The sequence below is a fragment of the Gekko japonicus genome, unplaced genomic scaffold (genome assembly GCF_001447785.1).
Source record: "Gekko japonicus isolate JY-2015 unplaced genomic scaffold, Gekko_japonicus_V1.1 scaffold133, whole genome shotgun sequence".
NCBI lineage: Eukaryota > Metazoa > Chordata > Lepidosauria > Squamata > Gekkonidae > Gekko > Gekko japonicus.
Genome location: NW_015171506.1, coordinates 1,103,170 through 1,123,045, shown reverse-complemented (window position 1 = coordinate 1,123,045; position 19,876 = coordinate 1,103,170).

Sequence of the window (19,876 nt, the reverse complement as noted above, 5' to 3'; positions counted from 1 at the left end):
AACAGGGACTGTCCCAAGGCAGTCTTCGTCCTTGGGAGCAGCAGAAATTCAGCCACTCCACAGTCGGCTGGACTGGGGAATGAATGGAAGTTTCCCTGCTCTCTTGGGCAAGAGAGAGAGGCTGAAGTACAGGTGAGCCCACAACCTCCAGAGGTAGCGGGTATTGTGTGTAGGGGGAAAGGATTGAGTTTAACCCCTGTTGATTTATGTCCTGTTGGTTCATAGTGTGTGCTTACTCCTAGAGTGTGTGTGTGCTCCATAACTGTGTAAATAGTTAAATAAATGCTTTAATTTGGGCTAATAATCTGTGTTGTGCTCTGACTACATAGTCTCTCTTGCTCTGCACAATATCAAAGGGAGGGGGTAGCCCAGGGAAGCAAGGAAAGGCCATACTCTTGGTTTGCCAACTTTCCAGAGATCCCCCAAAGATTGGGGATTCCATCTCCAAACAGGGAGATTTGGCCAGAGGGGTCTCACTGTCCCTCTAAAAGGCAGTGACGATTCCGTGAGTGGTGGCAGTGCACTTAAGGAGTGAGATATGCCCATGGGACGAGGGTGGGAGGCAAACAGCTGAGTTGTAAACGGGAGCCTGTTTCGCCATGGTAGGCAACCAAGCTTGGTTCCGACAAAGGAAACCCTTTGCAGGCCTTTGTGAGGACCTCATTGGGGCCAGTCCTGACTAGGGTTGCCAGCTCCAGGTAGGGAGATTCCTGGAGATTTTCTGGTAGAGTCTATGGAAGCCAGGGTTTGGGGAGGGGAGAGGCCTCAGCAGAACAGAATGCCATACAGCCCACCTTCAAAAGCAGTTATTTTCTCCAAGGGGGGAGAGATCTGTTGTCTGGAGTTCAGTTGTGATACCTGGTGATCTTCAGGCTCCACCTGGAGGTTGGATGCCCTAGGCGTAGCAGTCAGTGCTTCAGAGCAGGGTCTGCTAGATCCACGTTCTTGCTGTAGAAGCTGAGTGGGTGATTTTGGACCAGTCACAGACTTTCAGCCTTACCTATCTTACAGGGTTGTTGTGCAAGTCAAAAGGGGGAGAGGAGAATGATGTAAGCTGCTTTGGTCCCTTTTGCAGAGAAAGACTACCTTTCCTGCTGGGAAACCATTGTTGCCGATCTCCAGGTGAGGGTTGGAGATCACTCAGAATTACAACTGCTCTCCAGATGGCAGAGATCAGTTCCCCTGGAGAAAATGGTGGATTCTGTGGCAGTCAGGGCTTCAGAGCATGGAAGAGGCTGCAGGTGTGTGTGTGTGTGGGAATAGAAAGCTGAAGAGTGAGGGGGAATAAAGATAGGTTGATGATTGGCTGAGAAGGAGATATGTTGCCAACTCCAGGTGGGAGATTCCTGGAGATTTGAGGAATGGAACCTGGAGAGGGTGAGGTTTGAGGAGGGGTGGGACCTCAGACAGGTACAATGCCATAGACTCCACTCTCCCATTTTGACTGAATTGACAAAAGCCTCTAGAGAGTCACAGGTGATAAGGCTAGGCTAGAGCCCTTCTCCTTGAATAGTTTTCTTTGCTGAAGGCTTTTTTCCCTTTGTTTCCGGAAACATGGAGAGCCAGCATGGTGTAGTGCTTACAGAGTTAAACTAGGATCTGGAGACCGAAGTTCAAATCCCCACTCTGCCATGGAAACTTGATAGATTCTTGAACCAGTCACCTACACGCCTAACCTACTTCACAAGGTTGTTGTGATGATAAAATGGAGAAGGGAAGAATGTTGTAAGCCACTTTAGGTCACCATTGGGAAGAAGAGTGAGGTATAATTGAAGTAAAATAAGATAAACATTCAGTGAAGTGAGACATCAATGATACCTTGACCAAAGAAGGCTTCACTGTACCTTCAGCATGCTTTTAACAAGAAAAGAAAAACTATCAATCATCCCCACTAGCTGGAAGTTTTTGTTTTTTAAAAAAATTGGGAGGAAAGTAAGGCCACACTGGAAAGTAGGAGAAAGTAAAGAACGAGGTGCAAGGGAGAGTAGTTTATTTGACCTTTTAAATTCCAAAATTGGCACCTAAAAGGTCAAATAAATTCTCTTGCACGTTGTTCTTTTTTCTCTCTTAGAAAAATTAAATGGAAAACAATAATAGGAATAGTATAATTCATATAGTAAAGCCAAGAAATACATGATTTGAGCCTTGTCAGGTGTAAGACAAAATGAAGGCAAGCTGTTATGTTGGCAGTTCTCCTGGATCACTGAGCTATGGAGAGAAGCCCATAGACCAAACCTGTATGCAGAAGATGTCAGAACCAACAACCCTGGATTTCCAGTTCGAAAGGATCTCATGTACTATGTTAGGGGGAAATTATTGCCAGAGAACTTGCATAGCTGTTGCCAGTCAGAGAACAATCCTGAGCTAGATAGAACAATGGCCTAAACAAAATAAGGCTCAGTAATTTTCTCAGTACTATTAATTCACATAAAAAGCAGCAATTCATCTTACCTTTCCTATATTGACTGAAGTGCAATCTACACATACAGCAGAATAAGGCAGAAAAATGGGTTGACCTGCTTTAGACTGCAGAAAAATCTACACTTGAAAGACTCATGACAGAATTAACCCCTCTACCTTAATTCTCACGCACCTCTTGTAAGCTGCCCATAAGCAGGATTGCCCATTTGATTTCCATACCTATCTAAAGAAGTGAGTGGTGACTCACAAAAGCTCCTATTGAAATAAATGTGGTTAAGTTTTTAAGATACCACTGGACTTCTGTTTTTATTTTAAGTGGAGGAAAACACAGAATATGGTGTTTCTCACCTGTGGTTTGAACCAGCACATTCCATTCTACCACCTCACTCTGCTGGATGTGTACAGCCAGTCTAAGGCCTGACTTCACCGTGATGCTGGTGGACGCTAAGAGTTTACTAGTGGGATTTTGCATGCACTCAGTGTTTTGTTTACACTAGGCCACACTACATGTACAATCATGCTATGTGTGCAACATTAGCACACAAAGCACAAGCCCTGCCTGGAGTGCTACTTTCATGCACAATAACTGGGGGTCTATTTAAATGAGATGCTATTTCCCTCTAGTATTACATTCAAATCAGGACTCAGAGATGGGGATAAAAGTGAACCCTTAGCTAAGAGTAGAGATTGGGGTTACAAGTGGATGGTCTCCTTCTAGAGGCCACTCAGAGAATCCTGGTGTTGAATTCCTGCTAGTCATGCACTCTAGGACTACAGAATGACTACTTTGGTCAAAGCCTGAAATAGGGTTGCCAGTCCCCAGGTGGAAGTGGGGGATCCCCAGTTTTTGTGGGCTCTTGCCAGTTGACGAGGCTGAAGTTGGTTCCTTATTCCCAGTTCCTTATTCATTCCTTATTTGCATCTTATTCATGAATTCATCCAAAAACACTGAGAAGACTTTGAAAGCTCTGAACCCCAAAATAAGATTTGGACCCCCAAACCTCATACACCCCCATGTTCAGCGAACTCTCCCTTTCAAGGCAACATATGCCATGTACTGGTGCAAAGCACTGTTCCTGTGCCAAAGTGAGGTGCCCCCAGGACAATCACACGGGCAGATATGGGGCCAAGCTGCACCCCAAAACAATCATTGGACCACCCCGAAGGACTCATCCCCATGTTCTGGAGACTGTCCCCTGAAAGTTGACAAACAATGATGCCCGGTCCAAATAGTGGTTCTGGAGCCACAGGCTTCCATTTCAGGTGCATGCAAGAACCCCGTATTTCAAAAAAAGATTTGAATAAAGAACTGGTTTGACTGTTTGCTACTACATCCTGGAATAAGGTTTGGACTGCCACATGTTATACACCTCCATGTTCAACGAATTCTCCCTTTAGAGGAGACATATGCTGTGTCCTGATCCAAAGCGTGGTTCTTGTGCCAGCTGGTCCAAAGTGAGGTGCCCCCAGGGAAGTCACACAGGCAGTGGGGCCTGACTGCACCCCAAAATGACATACAGTGATGCCCAGTCCAAACACTGGTTCTGGTGCCACGAGCTTCTATTCAGAGTGCTTCCCAAAGGCCTGTATTTCAAAGAAGATTTGAATAAGGAAGTGCCCTCTGTACCCAAAATGAGATTTAGACCTACACACTTCATACACCCTCATGTTCAGTGGACTTCCTCCTTTGAGGGAACATATGCCGTGTACTGGTCCAAAGCGCGGCTCTTGTGCCAGCTTCTCCAAAGTGTGGTGCCCCAGGACAATCAAACAGGCAGACACTGAGGCCAAGCTGTACCCCAAAACAATCTTTGGAGCACCCCAACTGACACATCCCCACACTCTGGAGACTGTCCCCTGCAAGATGATATACAGTGATCCCTGGTCCAAACACGGGTTCCAGCACCATGACCTTTTCCAGTGCACAGACAGCCCCCCAATCTCAAACTACTCATCACCTACAGCATCCAAGTTAAACATGCAGACTGGTATCAGAGCTTGCAACACACCTGGATGCTAACTTTGCTGCCACAACCTCCAGAGGTAGTGGGTACTGTGTGTAGGGGGAAAGGATTGCGTTTAACCCCTGTTGATTTATGTCCTGTTGGTTCATAGTGTGTGCTTACTCCTAGACTGTGTGTGTGCTCCATAACTGTGTCAATAGTTAAATAAATTCTTTAATTTGGGCTAATAATCTGTGTTGTGCTCTGACCACATAGTCTCCCCTGCTCTGCACAATACCAAAGGAAGGGGGTAGCCCAGGGAAGCAAGGGAAGGCCAGACCCTTGGGTTGCCAACTTTCCAGGGATCCCCCAAAGATTGGGGATTTCATTTCCAAATAGGGAGATATGGCCAGAGGGGTCTCACTGTCCCTCTTAAAAAGGCAGTGACGATTCTGTGAGTGGTGGCAGCGAATTTAAGGAGTGAGTGGCTGAAGGGGGAGTGGGCGGGGAAGAGGAGCAGACCCAGCACCCAGCACACAGCCATTGGCACACTGTCAGAGTGACAGGTCAGGGAGCTAAAGGCTGTGGGAGCGTGTGGAATGTTCAGAAAAGAGTGACACGAAAAGAGGATTATATATAAGGAGAGATTCTATTGTTCTGTACAGTTTACTGAGCATTGATAGACAGAGTCACACCCTTCTAAATCCATTGAAGTCAGTGGCCTTAGAAGGGCGTAACTCTGCTCTTAGGGCTGCATTATTCATCTCTTTTGTTCAGCAGAACCTCCCCCCCCATTCTAGGGTGGGGGTCACTTTCAAGATTTTACAATGATTTTTCTTCTGGTTGACTAAGAAAATGTGGAAGAAAGAATAATTCTGTTGATGTAATACATAAAGAGCAATACTGGTATTCTTGTACATATGATATCATGTTTTGGTTAAGTGGTAAATTTACAGAGAAGTACTAAAACAAGTTTAATGAAAACCGCAAAGAACAAATACAAAATGCAAATCCTAGGTTTTTACTGAAGAACAAGTTTTGAACAGAGTAGATACAAGAAATGAAATGTTTATGCCCATGATAACTGGGTAGTTACCTATATAGGAGAGTGCTATTTGTATAATCAAAATGAGATGTACTTCTCAGCAATTTACTTCCTACTTGAAAGAAAAAACTATTTCCATGGCAACAGTGTAACAAACAAGAACAAACCGCATATAGATGAGTCATGACATTATGTGCAATACAAATAATCAAATGTTTTTTTCCAAATGGAATTGGCTTTACAATATAGAAAAAAACCTTAATTATTCTTTTGTTAATTGTCTTACAGAATCATTAAAGAAGTTAAGAAGGAGCAGTGAAAGTATCTGTCGAATTAGAAGAGTGACTTGTCACATGCTCTCATAAATGGGATTTAGCATCTGAGATCTACTTCTGCAGAGCAGATATGATCTTTCTGATTTAATCTCCACTTCACCATGGTATTTCCAAGAGTGGATTCTCAGCATCAGTCTGTTCACTTGCTTGTTATTACTTGGTAAATGTCTAATACGTAATTTCTCCAAATTGTCTCATTCAGGGAAGGTTTTTTTAAAAAATGATTAAATAAGGAAACATGAGGTTGTTCAGAAATGAGTGAATATGTTTTCTGTATTGTTGCTTACTTGTTATATTGATCAATGTTTTTCAAATGCATAAATCCTGGTTTGGCAAAATCCTTAACTGAAAAACAATCTTATGGGTGAAGAACAAAGCAGAAAGACCAACACTGCCTGCACTCACTAAGTTTTTATTTATGGTGTGTGTGTGTGGGGGGGGGAATCACCTCTCCCCCTCCCAAACTAGCAAATGGAGTTATCAGACCTCTGCGGCACAAGCAAGCTGGGAAAAACCCTTGACAGGGATGTTGTCAACCCCTATAATAGGAACATGGTGCTTTTAAGAAATCAGCTGTATACCTTCACATGTGCTTTTTTGACCTTGAACTGTGTGAGCATTTTAAATTATTTAATCAATTGTATGAAGAATTTTCTCTGCAATTCTTCTAGAGCTCTATACTGTCATTTGGAAACCTATGGATTCTTATTAAGAAAATGAAATTGAATTTTAATGTGCTTATTTAGCCATTCTTTTTCCTCTCTCCCATCTTTCCAAAGCTGCAATCCTGCAAACATCTGAGCGCCGAGTCATTAATGTTTATGCTACCATACATTTGTCAGTCCTGCACGCAGTTGCCAAGTGTGTCCTGTTTATAATACAATCTTATGGAGCTAGGTGGCTCTGCAACACAAATGAGTGACAAAAAATACAGGGCAAAACGAAAGATTGTGCTTTGATTATATGACCTCCCAATATTAATATACCCTCTTGGTCATTTATATGTTTCACATCAGTTTGTAATATGCACCAGTATCTTTGGTTTTAACCTATTAATAAATCAAACGAAGGATCATTTTACAGTTTGATCTTACTAATACCTGTAAGTCATACACTTTTCAAACATTCAAATTCACAGCCTCTAAATATTAAGCTTTCTGTTTTATTCTTTTTGGCTTCCCATTTTCCTCCTTCTAACAAGGGGAAATTGGTATGCTCTATGGGGTCTGTTGGGCAATCAACATTAATTCAGAAGGGAAGCAAACAGCCATCTCACTTTCCTGATGCCAGGTGTTCACTAATTGTAGGACTGAATAATGGATAATAGCGCATCCTAGTGTATTTATCAATCCACATATCTTTTTACAACGCAAAAGAGGTCATTTGAGACTGTATCATCTCCCCCTCCCCCAACTATTTCTATTCATTAACAAGAAGCTGTCTGTAGAGGCTGTTGCACGAAAGGAAGGGGGGGGGAAGGCCACATTACCTGGAAACAATAATGGAGTGCAATACTGCATGAAATTGTAATTAGGTTTAACCAGGGCCAGGCGACAGTTGCTATAATCAGTATCACTCAAAATTCATTTCACACTTATGAAAGGATGTGAGGTGAGATTGATTTAATGATGACCAAAGCTACCCTGTGTCCCATAAATCCACAACCTTTTGAAAGAGGAGACAAAAAAATTGAGAGATGATCATTGTATTATCAGCACCACAGTTGTCATCCTGTCCCTTTCAAGAAACAATGTGCCGCCATTTTAATGAGCTCCATGGGAATAATAATGGGCTGATTATCATCTGAACTTTCAGACTTTTGCTTTACCTCTTAGGTTTGGAAGAAGCAAACGCCAGTGCAGAATATTAGGAATAGGTTTTTTAACCTTTAAGTAAATTTTATGCTTAATAACAATGTTATGTGTTCTGAAAGCAACATTTAAAATCTAGATTGCAGTGACATAGAAAAAGCGTGTGATATGTGCCCTTGTCTGGAGACAACTTGGAATACAGTCTAGATGTACACCTTGTTTTGTTTCTGCATTTCTACATGAATCAATAATTTCATGCAGAAAACAAATAGGGGTGGGGCAAGAAGTGAGCAATTGATTGATGGTTGGTTATGGCACTGAGTGCCATCCCATGGTACAGTAGTTTTGGTCTTTGTTATGTCCACTGACCGCCACTAGGCGCCAGCGTTGTACTGCCGAGCTTAACTCCCGAAGAACAATAGGGACTAGGCTCCTGGATTTTCCTTGGGGAACCCATAGGGACTTTGGCAGGAGGTTTAAACCCACCAATAGGATCTAGGGGTGTTCCCAGGTACTGTATATAGTTGGCCACCCGGCCGGTATTCTGTGTTCTAGTTGTGTACCAGTGAACCATGCTGATCACTACATCCGTCTCTGTGGTTTCTACATGCGTCTAACCCACTACACAACAGTCTTTGTAATAGTTAGCTGTTATTATCACCTCTATATCTCACAGGATTGTTATAACTGCTGAGATAATGTAGTTCCTTAAGCTACTTTGGGCATGCCCAAGGATTAGACATGCCCAGTGAGATTCAAGCCCTGCCCCCTTCCAGCTGGTGATTGAAATGTCAGATGAAGACTGCGGAGATGCAGGTTCAAATTCCTGCTTTATTATGAGGCTCTCCGAGTAATTTGGGACCAGTTGTTCTCCCACACACCAACCTACCACTGAAGGTTGTTGTAAGGATAGATGGAAGATGGGAGAAACTTGTACACTTCCCTGAAGTCCTTGGGGGGGATGTAATAAAAATGTAATAGATGAACACAAAGCAACCCTCCCCATGTAGGGTTTTTGCATGTTTCCTCAGTTTCAATAGTGGCTTCCCAGTTGGTGTGAGAACCTGCTATTTAGTAAAATCCAATCCCCAGACATCTTGGGCACTTTGTACTGTTCCTGTTGCTCTCTCCTAAAACCATAGATTATAAATTTTCTGCTATTGGAGACATTCTGCAGCAAAAGGGGAATGATCAAAGCTCTTTGGAACAGTAGATCTAGAAGTAGGTTAAATTAAAACTTTGTATGAATTTAGGAGGAGGGATGCTGCAAGAAGAATTTGGAACAGGTCTTCTATGGTCATGAACATATAACAGTTTAGATTCCAGATTTCTTTCCTTAAAAACTGAAAAAGCTGTGCAACTATGATTTACCTATGTTTTCTGATCTAAATAAATTCAGCTGAGAGGCATAAGCATAACATTCACCAGCAGTTACTCACTTTGAAATTTTTACAGAACTTGTGTTAGAGCAAATTTGATAATGGGATGTAATTTTTCTTTATCTTTCTTCATTAATACTCTGTCTTTCTTCCCAGGGGGGACCCAAAGTGGCTTACACCATTCTCCCTATTTCCATTTTATCCTCACAACAGCCCTGTGAAATAGGTTAGGCTGAGAGTGTGTGGTTGGCCCAAGGTCAATCAAGCATCCATAGAAGAATATAGATTAAAACCTGGGTTTCATAAGCCTAGTGTGACACTTTCACCCTTATACCACTGGCTCTCATGAATGCATGATAATTGTTGGGTAATTTCCATCAGATTGCCATACTCTGAGGACAACAAAGAGATCTGCTGTCTGCAAAGTCTTGTTTTTGTTTATCTTTTAAAATTTTTTTAGTCTTAGTCCTGTCTTGCACCCTTTTTTTAAAAAATTTAGTCTTAGTCCTGTCTTGCACCCTTTTTAGTTTTCATTTTTAAGCTTTTTTTCACAGTTGCGAGTAGTAGGAGTTCTTAGTATGCTACTATGCCTTCAAATTCTGTCAATGACAGCCCAGTCAGGTTGCAGCCATGCAGCTTTCTGTGCCTCTTGGTTCTGTGTCTTTTGTTATTTGTCTGCAGGGATTCTCTATCCATTAGTTTCTTTGTCAGGCAACACCTAATAAGTGAATTTAACTTGTGCCATCTATACTGCCTTCTTACCAATCAGTGCAATCATTTTTAAACTCCATGGTGTGATTTCTAACACATTGCTGCATTTAAAAAAAAATCATTAAAACCAATTTACTTATCCTTCATCCTAGGGATGTGCATATAGAAATGTATTGATCAAGATGTAACCCAAATGACACCCATTTCATAAATACATGAAATGTTCCAAATCCAAACAGAGTTTTGGATCACTTGGAAAGCTAAATTTTGACAGTTCTTTCGGGTTGCTTGCCGTTTCATTTTCCTAGGAGGTAGAAGGGACAGTGAAAGGAGAGCAAAGGACTCACCTGCTTGACCAGTATATTCTCCATTCATAACGGTTAGTTGATCCTCCAGCCCTGGGATCATCCCAGCTGGAATCTCTGTGCACAGCATTTCTACTTTCTGCTAATCATTGCACAATCTCACTGCTTCCCAGGAGGGCTTTTGGATTCAATATAAGCATAGTCCTATTTTTGTGAGCTATTTTTCTTTGAAAATTGGTGGAAGAAACATTAACAATTTGAGATAGATGATACTGCATTACTAAGAGAAAATAGTGAAGAAATGACTCCCGATGAAGGTTAAAGCAGAAAGTGCCAAAGCAGGATTATACCTGAACATCAAGAAGACAAATAGGGTTGCCAGAAGTCGGAAGTGACTTAGCACACATACACATATTTTAATTTACCCACTGTCTATAGGTGTGGTAAAGATTTTACACACACACGCTATAAGGCAATTGTAGCAGGAGGTAGAAGCAGAGACTTTGCCTCTAGCAATATTGCCTATCGTGACAGGAAGCCCCCCAGGAAGCTGAAGAAAGAAGCAAAGAATTTTGCTTGCACACATTGGCAGGCAGCATGGCTGCAAGGTTGGGTGGTTATCGAGCCAGAAGCTCAGGTTTTGGCACCCACATTTCTGGTGATAGGCAGCCCTCCCGCCCTAAAGGCTGGGGCCATTAAAGGCAAAACTTAAGCCTACTCCTACCTTGATAGTAAAGATTAAATAAACATACACAAGAGATGTAAGAGGGATCAGTGATAATGAAGAACTGGATCATCTCTGTGTAAAAGGGAACTGCTGATTCAATATCTGAGATCTCTTCCAAGTCTTTGTTGTATTTAAAAGCATTTCAGTCCTGGAGGAACCCACTACACATGAATGCCTTTCGTCTGGAGATATGACACATCAACCTATGTATCTGTGTAAAAATTTCCTACTTCACAATGTCAGTGCTGAATTTGCATTCTGTAAATGCTCAGAGTCTAAGCTTAAATTGCCTGGACAAGTCAAAAGATTGGAGGACTTTTACCTTGTAGTCTCAGTTCCTTCTAAATCCAAGAAGAAATGGTTTGCAGGCTAGCTATTCTTATATTATCCTGACCTGGATAGCCCAGGCTAGCCTGATCTTGTCAGATCTTGGAAGCTAAGCAGAGTTGGCTCTGGCAAGTATTTGGAAGGGAGACCTCCAAGGGATACTAGGGTCATGATCAATGTTCCCTCTAAGCTGTGGAGTCTTGTGAGCAAAAATTCTCCTTTGTGAGCTCCTGGTGTTAAAGTTGTGAGCAATTTGGCTGTTGCATAACTCAGTTTGCTCTGGAGACGTCCTTCCTGAGCTGAGACAAAAATGTGTGAGCCGGAGGCTTAAAAACTGCGAGCTAGCTCACACTAGCTCAGCTTAGAGGGAACATTGGTCATGATGCAGAAGAAGGCAATGGCAAACCAGCATAAACCGTTTTTTCCTCAAACGCTAGAGCGTCCCCCACACTATGTGCCCCATGTGATGACATCACCTCTGGGTGATGTTATTGCACCAAGCACATTGGCATGGATGGGGCTCTTTGGGGGCGGGGCTCCCCACTGTCTGGCTTGGCAGTGGCAGATTGGGGTCCCAGAAAGCAGGTAAACCCTCGCCCCTGTCGGGGGAATGGCAACCTATTGGGTACCCATCCTGTGTAACAGATTTAAGTTGAGGGTATTAGGAAAGGGCCAATTAAATCCTAAAGTTACATTCCAGAAATGAAGGACAGGTATATGATGATCAGTTGAGCTGGGAAAGAAAACAGAATACCAGTCTTCATTTAACTGTTTAGCTAAATTCTCAAAGTACCTTGATGAGTTATTATTGGTTTCCCTGTTGGGAGGCTAAACTCCATTAATTCAAACTTTTGCAGGATTGATCAAGACTTGTCTTAGAGCAGAGGTGTCAAACTCATTTGTTACAAGGGCTGGATCTGACATAAATGTCACTTTGTCGGGCTGGGCCATGTATGCCATAAAATGTAACACAAGGTACTGGAGTTATAAACTTTATAAAAATGTTTTCAGATGCCAAATGGCAATAGAGGCATGATTGGATTAGGTGTGATATGGAGACGAGTGGAGATACCAGCACTGGTAACGAGACAGGAAACCTAGGTCTCAATTTGGTACAGGAAGATTCAGTTCAGGAGGATGCAAAGAATAAATTGAAATGTCTAAAGAAGTGAGCAGTGACTCACGAAAGCACATGCCCTACCACAAATTTGTTAGGCATTAAAGGTGCTACTGGACTCTTTCTACTACTATTAGAAACCACAACATTCAAAAACCAGTGGGGAAACATTTTAACCCTCCAGGGCATTCAGTTGCTGACCTAAGAGTAGCAGTTCTCTTACAAAGGAATTTCAGAGGGAGATTAGAAAGAGAGACTGCTGAATTGCAACTGATCATGAAGCTCAAGACAATACAAACTCCTGGACTGAATTGAGACCTAGGTTTCTTCTCTGATTACCGATGCCTGCTATTGTCATTTGGTGTCTGAAATCACTTCATTCTCCAAGATATAAGGACAGATGGACTCACATTCCAGCTGTATCTGAAGAAGTGAGCAGTGATTCATGGAAGCTCATGCCCTGCCACAAATTTTGTTAGTCATTAAGGTGTTGCTGTACTCTTGCTCCCTTTCACTAATAAGGAATGCAAACTATGCTGTTAGGTTCCCCACTTTATTTACTGTTAGAAAATGAAATTGGGATCTCTCCAAGTGCCATTTGACTCCCTCCCCACTGGTGTGCTCTCTCTGGGTCCCCCCCCCCAAAGAAGAAGTCTGCCCACAAAAGCTGATACCTGGAATAAAACGTTTTTGGTATTAAACATAGGAGTCTCTCTCTCTCTCTCACTTCTGGAATAAAACGTTTTTGGTCTTAAACACAGGAGACTCTCTCTCTCTCTTTCTTTCTGGCATGCTCCCTCTGGCTCTTTCACTCGGTCTCTGTCTCTGAAGAAGAAAAGGCTTGCTTGCACACAAAAGCTTATACCTGGAATAAAATGTTGCTGGTGTTCTTAAAAGTCCCACAAGATTTCTTTCCCCCCCACTCTCTGGCTCTTTCTCCCCCTTCTCTCACCAGAGGAGGAGCGGGGAGAAGCTCTCAGCCAATTGAGGGAAGGCTTTATTTCTCTCCTCTGAAGCAAGAAATAGGAGAGACTGGCCAAAAGGAGCTGTGATGTTAGGAAGCAGGAAGCTGTTGCTCGCAGGCCGGCTTGGAGGCTTGCAGGGTCCAGATCTGGCCTGTGGGCTGTATGTTTGACACCCCTGTCTTAGAGTGATACTTCAAGCCTGCACTCTAAATTGTAGTTGGCTCCATAAAGAAACTCCCAAACTACAGAAAGTCTATAAACATATTTTCTTGGGTCAAGACTCTAATATCAAGGACAGGCCATGTCAGGCTGTGCCAAGATTCTCAGTCATGGACCCATTCCCAGAAAAGGAATGTAAAAGCTCTTTGCAAGTATAAGATTAACTAGCAAAGCACTGTTCATGTTCTGTTCTAGAACTCTGCCTAAAATCTATATGTATGTTGACTGGCGCCAAGTATCTGTTCTTTCCTAGGATTTATGGTACTAAAGTTTTATAATCATTTGGGTATTTCCTGAAGAGTGCTTGGAAAGAATCTCAGATTTTGTCTCATGCTGCCTGGTTAGACTACTCAGAGGGAGCTAGTGCTGAAGACCTGTGCCTGTGTATTTACAAAGGAAATACTGAGGGAAGAAAGGGGAGAGGGGTAGCCCACATGCCTCCATTTATCTCTCACAAAATACCCGCACACACACACATTTCTGCCTTGCAAAAGGAGCTGCTCGTGGCAGCTTGTACCAAAGAAGAGATCCCAAGCAGGGAGGGGAAAGAATTCCTTGTTCTCTGGGGCAGGGGGGTGGGAAGTTTTTAAACACCAGAGCCTCATGGATCTCAGCCAGCTCTGGCACACAAAGCTGAGCCCCAAACACTGGGGTAGAGTTAGGGTTGCCAACCTCCAGGTGGTACCTAGAGATCCTCTGCTATTACAATGGATCTCCAGATGATCAAAATCACCCCCCTGGAGAAAATAGCTGCTTTGGAGGGTGGACTCTATGGCATTATACCCTGCTGAGGTCCCTCCCCTCCCCAAACCCTGCCATCCCCAGGGTCCATCCCCCCAAATCTCCAGGTATTTCCCAGCCCAGAGTTGGCAACCCTAGGTAGAGCGGGGGTGGCTGAGGGATGCCATGAACTGAGGTGAGTTTGTGTCACTGAGTTCTTCTCAGTTCCCACTCGTGTTCCCACTCGTGCAGAGCCCAAATCATAATTTAGGAGAACTGGCAACTCATCTTTGACTGTTATACTGGGTAAAAACCCCAGGCCTAACCTGAGCACTCTAATGTGTTAATTTGAAATTCCATCACTTAGAGGTTTGCCAGGTGCTAAACATGCTACTTTTGGTTTGTCAAACAAAAACACTTTCAGTACGTCAATCCTTTGATTAATTTCAATTCTCATTTTAAAAAATGCGGACAACCATATTGCTGGCCACCTCCTTTCAGACCATGTGCCTGTGTGTGTGTGTGTGTATGTGTGAGACCCCGACATACCTATTATTTCCACCCAAAAGACAGAATTCTCTCAAACTCACTGGCCATTCCCCTCAATAGAAATTTACCAAGCAGGAAGGGAAGAAAGCTCAGAGAATTCTGGCATCTTCAAAGACTGGAGTTTTTTCTCAAATGCTGGAGCATCCCCCTGCAACATGCCCTGCACAATGATGTCCCTTTTGGGTGACGTCATTGCGCTGTGCGCACTTTGCATGTGCGCCGAAAAGTCCCAGTCACAGAGAGGGACCCCCCCCACCAGCAGCCAGGTAAGACCGAGGAATCATAGTGCCCAAAATCCAGTCTGCGTACTCTGTAACGGCACATCAGAGAAGGGCTTGAATCTGGTCAACCTGGGTCTATAGTGGAACCTTCAACCCATGTTTAATGGGCACATAACACAGCCATGCTGCAAACTGAAAAGCCTTTATGTGTTGACAAATTATCAAACTTTGCACTGCATAATTAATACTGTTTTTCAACAATTATGAAGTTTGGTTTTTTTATTACTACCTTGGATATTATTGAGGATCCACTTCCTGAGAGTAGCTAGGGCAACAGTACTCACGCTACAGCTCACAGAGAGCCACATTCACAGTTATAATCAAACAGAAGAGCCACATTTACTTCTATACTTGGCATAAGGCCTGTACCTCAGGGAGGCACGCAGATTATATATTCTTCCAGTGGTGGCTGTTTGAAGGTGGGAATCACCTGTTAGTCGCAAACCACACTGGACAAGGGCCCTGCCCCCTGAAACATGGGGCAGGTGCCACATTTGGGAACAGACCTCAGAGGGGCCACAGGTGGCTCCTTAGACACTGAATGAGTATCACTGGACTGGGGTTTTCAGAATTAACGTTTTCTCTGTAGTAGAAATATGTAAAGCAGATAGCTGAAGAAAGATTTTTGTTGTTGCCAAGGAGGGCTAGATCAGTGGCTTTTATATTCAAATATTTTCATGAGTAGGGTTGCCAGGTCTGGGTTGGAAAATACCTGGAGACTTTGGGGATGGATCCAGGAGACGGTGGGGTTTGGGCAGGGGCCTCAGCCATAGAGCCCACCCTTCAAAGCATCCATTTTCTCCAGGGAAGCTGATCTCTGTCAGCTGGGGATCATTTGTAAAAGCAGGAGATCTCCAGGCCTCACCTGGAGGCTGGCATCCCCATTAATGAGCAAGTTTGAGGAGTAATATAAAGATTACTTGAGAATGTTGAGATAAGAAGCATCTAATGCCATCATTACTTCCTGATGTGCAAGTGCACTTACAGAAACAAAACTATTCCCCTTAAAATTCTGAAACAATGGAGATAGGAGCTTTCTGAGATACTAAGTAAAGATTGGAAACACTCCCCACTTGCATTTAAAAGAAGGGGAAAGCCTGATGTTTTTGTTACGCTCTTCAAGATGTTGAAGCTGCTAGATGGTCTTCTGTATTCAGCTCTGAAGATGAATGAATAGCCTACTCCACAGTCAGCAAGCAGTAAATAGAGTGTTTCTATCTAATTCATTTCTGATTATGGCTTGTCCTAGAAGAACGGCATGGTGCTGCATTTTATTTCTGCATCTCTTGACAATAACAGTTTTTGGTAATTTAAGAGTGACTGCCTTGTCTTGCATTTGGATGGTGTGTTTCTCTCATGAAAATGGCATTCTTATTATGTTGCTATCACAAATTATGCTCTAGGTATGGTAAAAGAGGAAACATATGTTTTAATTGTAGAAGATGAGGTAGAAACAGCACATTGCAGTCATTCTAATTGGGTTACAAAGCTATTACAGGAAAAAAAATTGTATGGTTTGTTTTAATGGAGAATACCGTGAGCTGTTTCAGACAATTTGTGTTTTCAAAACATATACAGTTGTTGTTCAGCTCAAGGTAACGTTTCTGTTATGGAGTATTAGATTTTTTTTCCAGCACATGAACTGTGGCATTTTGTTTCTGGTAGAACAACTCTTGTTGTGTCATCATGATGGCGCATCACGGCCTGGAGACATGAATACTCCAGTGCTGCAATTTAAAAATGCTTTTTTTGAAGTTGTGTAGAGACTGACTGTACCTCGATTTTACCGCACAAGTGCAGACATATCCATGTAGCCCCCTTAACAAAGGAAAATGTAGAAAACACTGTGCAGATTGTCCCCTTCTCACACCGCCCTGCTCTCTTTACTTTAAAAATAACATTATGTATGACTTCTTCAAATGCTCTGTGGACTTCCTTCCAACACTATCTCCTTCCTTATTTAATGTGGCAGACTCAAAGTGCTGTCATCCTCAGCAGCAAGGCAGCTTCTCCGCACTAGCAGGGAGGATGCCTGCTGTCCATTACATTAATATTGGTTAATGCATTGCTGGTGGTGGAGTAGGGCTAGTATGAATGCCTTGTTAGGAAGAAAATCTGTTTGTTTTAACAATCTGGATTCTCATAGTAAGAATCAAGAATATGACCTCCCTAGGTTGGACTGTGTTACTTACATATACCGCATGTGCTATATGCTCTTGCTTAATGTATGCACTTAAAACGAGTCCCACTAAAGGGTGAAATGACAGCTCTGTGAGGATGGATTATGGTTCCCATTGGCAGGTTTTGTATCTCTTGGCCACTAACCAGCATCCTTCCTATTGGTGGGGTGCTAATCAGGTGGAAGGCTCATGCAGCTGCACATAACCCCCAGCAATATGGAAATCTTACCAGGATAAAGCAGCTCCCACACTACTGATTCTATGGGTGAGGTGTTGGAAATGTGTGGGTTGCAAAGTCTCAGGATTCCAGTCATGATAGGGTTAACTTGTTTACCTTTCAGAGCTATTGTTTAGACTGACCTGGAAGGGAAACCTGGCACAGAGCCAATGAGGAGAAAGCCCAGGAAAAGTGGTTTGTCTTGTAACACTGATTGGTTAATGTAATCAGGTGACTTCTTTTCTAGGGGTCAAGAAGAAGGAGATTCTCCATTGTTGTATACTTGTTGTGTGACCATGCTTTCTAGAAGTAGGGTGCGAAAATGTAACTCTAGACATGTTTGTTACTTTGTAGGTTTCCTGTGTACCTTTTACCCTTAGAAATAAAGCTCTTTAAATAGAAAGAAATGTCTCCTCTCCAGTGAAGCAAAGATCCATTGTAAGCTCTGAGTAATTAAGTATTTTTGACTTTTTTTTACCAACGTGAAGGAGGCCCAGGAGTTCCACACATGGTTTAATCATGCAATCTGTTCAACTTGACAAGCACCCTCTCTCAGCAGCATGCAAATCAGTGGGAAATCTGTGCAACTGGCCCTTCTCTTGTGGGTGTTTAATTTTCTCTAGCAATGTGGACCTGCTGCACTGGGGAGAGGCTTATATGCAACTACTGGATGTGAAAGGCTACTGTACTTTGACAGAAGAAAAAGAGGGAGATGACACCTATAATTCTTGGACTTTGGATGACTTCTCCTATGTTCTGATGTTCAAGATTCACTCCAAGGATCCCCAACATGCTCCCTGTGGATGCCAGGGCTGCCACCAACAGCTTTTCTGGTGCCTGCCAAGTGTTTTTGAAAGTGGGAGGGGCAGGTGGGGCTTTTGCCTAGCAGGACTTCTGATTGGCCATGCAGATAATTAAAAAGTTGCTACTGCAGGACAAGGTACTTTACTGCATGACTGATGGTAAGCTGTGTGTGCGTGCGTGCAAGCAAATATTTTAAAACAAGTTCATTTAAAAAGGTTTCCTGTTAAACACGGCTTATGCCTGAAACATTGAAGAGTTACTATTAGAGTTATACATGACCTCACTCCCTGCCATATTGTGGTTGGCCCTGCCTCACCATTTTGTAGTTGTGCCCACCATCCTATGCCAGGCTGTGACAACATCTCACACACAAGGCTTTGGATCAAATTAGACCAGCTGGAAATTCCTGAATAAGTATTGCATCTGATTGTCTCTTTACATATTTCAACTACCATGAGAATAAGGTGTCCAACAACTAGTCACCTCTCAAACCCAGTCCCTGTGTCAGGGTCCTTAGCCAGGTTACTCAACACAGGGCTTCATGAGAAGATAACTGTTTATTGGTAAATCCAGTACTAGAGACACGTGTACAGCTTGTGTCAGGAATGGCCGCCAATCCTAGGGCCTCTGACTTATACTAGAATCAAACATCCCCCCTGTAAGCATGAGCCACTGGATACATCTCGTGCACGTGGGCAAAGCAAGCAGGCAAAGCAAAAGCCATTAACTTTCCCAGCCGAGTAAAGCTGCAGCTGGAGCATCTACAAGGTCAAGCATAAGATAGTTCAAAACAGGGCTAAACACATGTACAGCTTGTGTCAGGAATGGCTGCCAATCCTAGGGCCTCTGGCTTATACTAGAATCAAACACCCTCCAGTATGCATGAGCCAATAAATACATCTCGCGCGTGTGGGCAAAGCAATCAGGCAAAGCAAAAGCTGTTAACTTTCCCAGCCAAGTAAAGCTGCAGCTGGAGCATCTACAAGGTCAAGCATAAGATAGGAAACAGTTGGTGAGCCAGGGAGAGCGGAGACAGAAAATGGGAGGGCACCCCTCCACATTCCAGACCTCTGACAGGGCTACCTGACACCCTGTAACAAAAGGTGTTCATCGTCAATCTTCTATGCGATCCCACAGGGGGACTGTGCATGAGCAGGTCTGCTGTGGAGAGGTTTCACAAACTAAAGCCTCCAGGGGGTGCTCAGTGCCGGAACCAGAAGAGGCCATTCCTGCCCAAATGGTCGTGTGCTCCGGGGCTCCAGCGCCTCCACCCTCAGTCCATTTTTTGCCACTGAAGGAGAAGGTTTGAGTTGGTAGTTCCTCGTCGTTCTTGTGAGTGGCTGTCCCCCACCTTCCTCCCCCACCTCTGGCAGTGGCAATCCTCTCTTCTCTGAACCATCATGGCTCAGAGAGCTTTGTTCAGAAAAATGCACCTGTTGTGGTGCCAGGATGACTCAGACCAGCGAGCACAATCTTTGTCTGTTCTGTTTGGGTGAGGGCATAACACATCTGCTTGTGAAGCTTGCCAGCATTTTACTTCCAAAGCTAGAGGTGATTGGGCATCAAAGCACAAAGCAACTCTTTGGGGAAAAGCCCTAAAATGTTCCAATCCACCGAATCCTGCTTCAGTTCCAGATGGATCATTGGAGCCTCCTTCCTCTGATTCCACCAGGTTGGCTCTGTCTGTGCCCTGTTCAGAGCTACATCGGAACCATTTGGAATTGTGGTCCCCTCAGGGTTAGAGGTGTTCTTCAGAACCACTGGCTAAAAGGCCCAAGCTGAAGACTAAGCATAAGGAGAAGTGCAAATAAGATTATGTG